We start from the raw sequence: 7,994 nt of genomic DNA, 5'->3' as shown, positions 1-7,994 counted from the left end.
GGGAGGGGAGGGGAGGGGAGGGGAGGGGAGGCACCACAGTGGATGCTAAGCTGAGACTAAGGAGGTAAATTTGGCACCAGGAAGGTTTTACTTTGACATGCTCTGAGGTTGAGCACATAAAAGTCATAAGAAAAATGTACAACCAACAGCTGGAGCTAAAAATATGGACATTGTGGACAGCAATGAGGACAAGGTGATGAGGCTAGCTCCTAAAGAACAGCATTATGAGAGAGGAGGGACCTTGAATGTCCTGTGTGCAATGCCCTGGGAGAGGAATGTACACAGAGATGCATCCTGACAGCACTCGCTCTACCTTCTGCTCACCAGGGTGCTTTCTTTCTGTCTCACATGTCACCCAGAGATTTATGGACACTAGTTAAGTAAAGTAGCAAAAAAAAAATTGTATGTCCTTAACTTCATTCCTGGCCTGAAAGCAGTGCCATTTAATTAGACAATATGGATTTCTCTTCTCAAAGTCTAGAGAGGTCCACAAATAGAACTTCTCAGTGCTTTCTTCATAGGTGAAGAAAACAGAAAATGTCATTTGCAGACTTACCTCTGCTCCAAAATACATCTAGTTCCTGACATGTCTGTGTTCCTCTGTGAAGACCTGGCCTTCTCCTTAGTATCTCCTTAAAGCAAGAAATAACGAATTCTGCAAGCCAGATGNGTCCAAGGAAACTTAGAAACAGCCTTCCTCCCTGGCTATGATCAAATTATTACATAGTAAATTGAACCATAACAGAAGTGCATTAGAAGCCTGGAAACATAAATATAGTACATCCTCTCACCAAAGTGATAGCTACTCCTCCCAACTCATCAGCATGGCTAAGGTGAATCCATCTTCCTGAGAGGTGCTTTGCCAGGTGGATTAACTTTTTTAATATTAATTTTTGGCATTTTGGAGATTATAATAAAATTACATTTTCCCCTTCTCTTTTCTCCTTCTAAACTTTCCTACATTGCAGCCTCTTGCTTGCTTTCAAATCATAATATTTATTCATTAATTATTATTGCTTGCATATATGTATATGGATATATATTCATATATATGTACATATATATATATTCCTAAATATAATCTTTTTGGTCTGTAGAATGTTACCTGTATGTATGTTTTCAGAGTTGACCATTTAGCACTGGAAAACCAATTGGTGTGCTCTTCACTAGTGGATTAACTTTAAAGGGAAAAGAGAATTACATATCTCCACTCAGAGGCAGATTTCAATATTTTGGGTAGGAGACAATAAAGCTTTTCCTTAATGGTCTTTCAATATCTCTGTAACATTCCTCTTTTGAAGAGATAGCTCAAAAATAATTTAGGAGATAGGCTGAAACTGGGGAATGGATAGAACCCATTTTTACCATGAAAATCTAGATGCTCTGTTCCAGAGATGTTCACTGGTGGAGATTAATGTCTGGACTGAAGAAGTCCTTGCCATTGGATGTAGTACAGGCAGGGTGCTCATTTAGAAGGAGATAAGAAACCAGAGCTCCCTTGCTCCCTTCTATCCTGGCAATAGTACCATAGACATTCTTGGAATTTCTTTTGCGGGGATCCCCTTTCCTAAGCTTGCCTAACTAATCTCTCTCTCTTGTTCTAATCATCCCCCCCAAAGTGATATTTAAGGAAATGAGACATAGCTCTCTCTATCTGGCTTCTTCAAGGTAGGGGGGGACTGCCAGGTATAGTAATTGTGGTATGCTCAATTAGAATGGGGTTCTCTAGAGGATCCCAAAGTCACATTAACGGTCCCATTAATACGAGTGCCATGTATGAGGAGGAAAGGAAGTGGTTAACTGGTGACTGGATAGAGATGTGAGAAAAAATAAGAAAAGGTTAATACAAAAGTTGGTTCTGCAACTAAGAGTTGATGGTTCTGCAGTTAAGAGTACTCAGTGCTCTTCTAGAGGTTTTGAGTTCAATTCCCAGCAACCACATGGTGGCTCACAACCATCTGTAATGGGATCCAATGCCCTCTNCTGCTGTGTCTCAAAGGATCAACAGTATACTCACATAAAATAGATAGATAGATAGATAGATAGATAGATAGATAGATAGATAGATAGATAGATAGATAGATAGTCAGAAGGCATGACAAAGGACATTTTTTAATGTCTGAATTTCTTGATGGGCTCATAAGAACATCTCACTGACTTTCTCCGACTGGTTTTGTTCTGCTTACGGTGGGTGTAAAGGAGTCTTCATGGCTGAACTCAAGAATGATGATGAGTTCAGGGTTCACTGTTAGGCACTTAGATAACTCTCGATGGGGTTAGAATCCATAGTGTGAGGTTCCTCTCAGATAGTTTCTAGAAAGGGCTAGGGAGACGAGATTAAATCGTCATTTGATTTTTAGTTTAAAACAATAGTGAGCCCATCTCTCTTGGCTGCAAGTCCTTTGTGTAATTGCTAGAGTCTTGAATTGAGCCAAGGTCATGATGGCCTATATCTGGACAGCATTTTCTTTATTAAGAGAAGCATCATTAGTGATAAATAGCTGTCTAAATAAGTCTCATGTGTATCTAAGTCTAATGTCTGGGGAGTGAGATTCCTTGGACTATTAAAAAAGACATAACAATCATTTTGGTCTTTGGTTATACTTTCCTGATGGGTGTTTAAGACCATGTCGTTGGCCCAAATTAACCTTATGTTTTTACTGTCAAGGCCAGTTGAAGATCTGGTCCTAAAGGGTCATTTATCTTTGAAAGAGCCCCTGGATCATTTAGCTGACTTTTAAACCAGTTGTTCCACATCTACTGAGAATGAGTCAGAGGCCTTGCTTCACTGTGCCTTTGCTTGGCAGCACTGAGGACACTTTCCTGTTTGACTCTCCTCTTTGCAGAGCAGATTCTGGTTAAAATCTGCCCAGGGGAGTCTCTATAACCTTTCTTAAAAAGAGGACAGATGACTCATCAGAGCTATAGGACACTTTAAGACATGTTCCATGGTCTCCCAGGACCTGGCAGATACTGGAGAAAAAGGGTCAAGAAATTATAGCTTTGAATTCCTACAACGACATTTGTATAGACCTTCAAGTATAGTTACTGAATCCCAGGAGATCAGTTACATCTGTCTGACACTCTTAACTTTAGTGGGGTATTCAGATGAAGCATGGATAAAAACCAAACCCTTTCAGATAAGCCTTGACTACACGTATACATGATGATTCTTTTAAGCATTACTCACTAATTATTACCCAGGCAGATCAACAAACATCTTAAGAGAGTTCACTGATTTAATAGAGGTTTGAGTAAACTATGACCTTGGAAATTTTAATATCATATGTATTATATATCATCTTGCTGGGCATGGTGGCGCACACCTTTAATCCCAGCGCTCGGGAGGCAGAGGCAGGCAGATTTCTGAGTTCGTGGACAGCCTGGTCTACAAAGTAAGTTCTAGGACAGCCAGGGCTACACAGAGAAACCCTGCCTCAAAACAAACAAATATATATATATATATATATATATATATATATATATATGTGTGTGTGTGTGTGTGTGTGTGTGTGTGTGTGTGTGTGTGTGTGTATTTTTTCTCTAAGTCTCATCTTTTACATGCCTGATATAACTTCCTTGGGCCTGCATGACTTGTGTGGGCTTTCCAGCTTTGCCTTTATCTTTCCCATTCTGGAAATAGCCAGCCATCTTACAATAAAGTCTTCTCACCCAGAAATTCCTCCTCATGAAAAATTCCTTAATTTCTACATCTTTTAAGCATTTCCTTCTCCTACTTTCTAGTTTCCTTTTCTTTCATTTTATTTCCTAAGATCATGAGTTATAGTAATATTAACAGATAAATTTAACATCTTAAAAAAGAAAGTTAAATACAGACTATATACATAATAGGATAAATTATGAATACTCACATACATACTGTAAAACTCTTAAGATCTGTAAGTTCTCAGGAAAATCCATAGAAAACACAAGACAGTCAAAGTTTTTTTCATGTTTTTACCATCAAGTTTTTAGCTGCTTTTGGATTTGAATGAAAGCTAGGAGCAGAAAGATGTAGCATATTAATAGCAAAACATCATCAAATGGATATTTAGAACATCAAGTAGAAAGCAACAGAGAAAGCCCTGTTAAAACTCTCATATTGAAATTAGTTTGGAAGATTTTTTTGCAGAGTATACTATCTGTTCTCTTAGTTGATGAGTTCCTGTGAGCCATTTTTGTTACAGGCATCTTTATATCATGAGACAAACAAAAGTAAGACTTAAATTTGTCAAATATTTCTAATAAACTAATATAATAAGATGGTAAAAAATACATGTATGATATTAGAAAAGAGGAAAAACCTGCATTTAATTTCATATTGACACNATGATCTACATCCATTATGTGTCTTTTCATGAGGAAATATCAACAAAGGGTTACTCATCACAGATAAAGCAACAACAGACCAAAGAAATTATAATACCAAAGTCTAGCATGGTGAGCAAAGGAGTTAACTGAGGTTGCAAACAGGAACACAGGTGACTCAAAGGTAGAGCCCACAGCAACATGGGNGACAATGGCATTAGTCTGTATCCACAGAAGGCTCCTGCACAAGTTGCAGGCACCTCTACTGAGTCTGTAATCCCCTCCACACCCCGATTGCATATTTCATTTATAACTCCGGGGTCTTGTGAATCTTGTAAGCTTCAGGAATGCACTGAGACTTCTAAGTCTCCCACAGCTTCTAGGGAAGAAATATTCCACAACAGTGTTCCACCACCACTGAACATATGTACTTTCCTTTTTTGTTGTTTGTTTGTTTGTTCTGGAAACCTCAAGACCAGAGGAGGTTTGGAGATCAGAAAAGGAACATAAGTTCCAAAACTAAAACACTNAAAAATAACTTTGGTTTTATTTTTTATCAAGTTCATAGGTATAAAGCCCTAGAAGTGTAACATAAGAATGTCGAACTATGCTTTTTATTACATTAGCATGACATATCTCCACATTTCACCTCTGCTAATTCTGTGGTAGACCTTATTAAACTGTAGAAAAATATCAAAGACTAGTAAAAAAAAATCCTTTTAAATATATGATGAGGTGACAAAACAGCAAATGACTTTTATTGAGAAAGCAGCATGAGCTTAAAAGGAACGTCAACCATCAAATTCAACCTTAAGCTTCAGTGGGATATCGATAAAAAATAAGTTAATAATGTGAGCTGTACTCACAGGAGGTGTTTGAAAATGCTATCGGAATAATGAAAAGGGAGATATTTTGAAATGCTACAAAGATGATGGCAGTATTTTTTCTTTCTTTTTTTTTTTAGACAATTAGAAGCATTGTCCAAATTAGTGATGAAAGTGATGTTACCAACACACTCGCTGTGCCCACCACCACACACAGGGCAAGGTAAGCTGCCCAAAGACTCCAGTTCCAGGCTGTAGGAGTAAGCATTTTAAATTTGCCTTTTGTGCTCCAAGCTTTGGTAAAGCAAAAGGGATGCTTGCACAGAAAGGACACTTGCAGTGTATGCATCTATTCTATGGCCTCATCCTCCTGGGGAGTCCTTTGTTCTTAGGAAATTTTAGGATACATTTTTGTAGCCTAGAATCAAAGCCTCCTGGGGAGAGAATGACTTCAAGAAATACATCATTAGCCAGTTGTCTGTCTCCTGTCAGGGTTGACCCTTCTTGGGTTTAGGATGAACATTTTCCGAGAATAGAGAATTTGGGCTAAATGTGAAAAACTCTTTAAAATTGCTGTATTGCTATGTTGGTTTTTCTTTATAATTATGGTTAAATTATTCCATAAACCTAGCTGCTGGAGTAGTCTTATGATGACCGTACAGTCGACTAATTTGTTATTCATAGGAGAGATTGGCAAATGGACTACAGGGCTAACACTCCACACACTGAGGATGCTGGTTAGGTTTTCCAGAAACTTTTGGTTAGGTTTTCCGTAGGAACTGGCCTAGAGGCAAAGCAGAATTTGAGGTATCCTAGAAATAGCATGAGAAAATGCCTCTCCAGCCTTATTTCCATCCTAAATAATGAGAGGAACTATGTGTTGAAAGGGGACCGTTTGTGTTGGACTCAGCAGTGAGAAAGGGGGAAGAAATATGGAAAGAACAGAACAGAAGTAGGCAGAGCGTCTGGAAATTAAAACGAATTCATACATGGATATAGAATTTAAACAGCTCTGAAAACCATAGGCTTGTGCAAACAATAGTGCACCCAATCTTGAAAGCTAAAACTCAACCACCATCTTTTGTCTTGTAAAGTAATACTACAGAAAGCATCCATCCAGGACCTCATTTGAATCAGAATTAGACATATTTGCATCTTAAGTTTATTGCAAAAAAATTTTAAATTTGCATACATATACATATTCTGCTGTTGTCTTCCAAATTTCCCGCATCCTNGCTGGAAGCAAAATAAAGGTTTTCACAGAAAATAAGGTCAAATACTCTCAAGATCAACTTAATTCACTTTCACCTTCCAAATTTCTTCAGCCTCTGAAATTCAACCCCACCATGAGCAAGAAAAAAAAAAAAAAAAAAACCATGACGGGCAATCACTGACCATGTGACACCAAAGGCAAATGACACTATGTTTAAAATCGGCATAAAAATGTCACCGTGCCCTCTCTAAAACACAGATCTCATATATCGTGTACAGATAGTATACCTATTATAAAGCCTTTTACTAAATTCACATACAATGTTTAACACATAAATGAGCAGATGACTCTGTTTTAACACAGCACTGTCACTTGCCTGTAACTCACCTTAAGGACATCACATAAAGCCGCTTCCCTGCTTGTCTGCCCCACCTAACCCCACTGGCAACCACTGATTTTTTAAATGTCACATAGCTGGAATTCTCTANGGCAGCCTTTTCCATGAATTCTTTAGCATGGTAACACACGCTTTCTTCCAGGTCTTTCCCTCGGCTTGAAGTGTGNGTCTTTCTCATGTTGAACAATATTCCATTGCCTGAATGTACCACTGTTTGTTTTACCATTTGGCAATTATTGTACTCTTTGTTGTCTCCAAATTTGTTGTTGAGAATTAATAAAGCTGTTTGTGTGATAATTTTTTATTTAGGTAGGCACTAAGAAACATCANAGTTTCATAAGACACCACCAATCCGTCCTCCCTAGTGATCATATACTGTATTCCCACAGAAGTTAACAGGAGTTCCTACCCTGTATCCTACTCAGTGTTTGGCTTTACTGTTTGAACCTTGGCCACCCTAGTAAGGATGCAGTAGCATGTTATTGCTGCTTTGATACCCTAACAGCATGATCTTCAGGAACTTGTTTTTATTATTTTATTTACATTTCAAATGTTATCCCCTTTCCTAGTTTCCTCTCCAAAAACTCCCTATCCTCTCCCTCTCCCCCTGCTCACCAACCCACCCATTCCTGCTTTCTGGCCCTGGCAGTCCCCTACACTGGGGCATAGAACCTTCACAGGACCAACAGCCTCTCCTCTCATTGATGACCATCCTCTGCTACATATGCAGCTGGAGCCATGAGTCCCACCATGTGTTTTCTTTGGTTGGTGGGTTAGTCCCAGGAAACTCTGGAGATACTGGTTAGTTCATATTGTTGTTCCTCCTATGGGGATGCAAATCCTTTCAGCTCCCTGGGTACTTTCTCTAGCTCCTTCATTGGGATCCTGTGCTCTGTCCAGTGGATGGCTGTGAGCATCCACTTCTGTATTTGTTAGGCACTGGCAGAGCCCCTCAGGAGACAGCTAATGTGCAGTTTGCTATCTGAGTGTGTTCTTTGGCAAGGCAGCTATTTTAATATTATATTCATTTTTAAATAAGGTTGTATTTGTTTTAGTGTTTTAGATTCTAGTGTTTATGTTTTTAATGCAATAGAGAAAGAAACTACAAAAGCCCATTCATTGTGCCACTTTTTCATCCAACCTAAATATTACTTGAAAAAATGCTTCAGGTAAAATAAATAGCATATTTACTTCCTTAATACTATAAATTCATTAACCAAAGTTCTCACTGAGCAATTCATTGGATGCCGTG

Source organism: Mus caroli, chromosome 9 (genome assembly GCF_900094665.2).
Source record: "Mus caroli chromosome 9, CAROLI_EIJ_v1.1, whole genome shotgun sequence".
In the NCBI taxonomy this organism is placed as follows: domain Eukaryota; kingdom Metazoa; phylum Chordata; class Mammalia; order Rodentia; family Muridae; genus Mus; species Mus caroli.
This window is presented reverse-complemented; position numbering follows the sequence as displayed.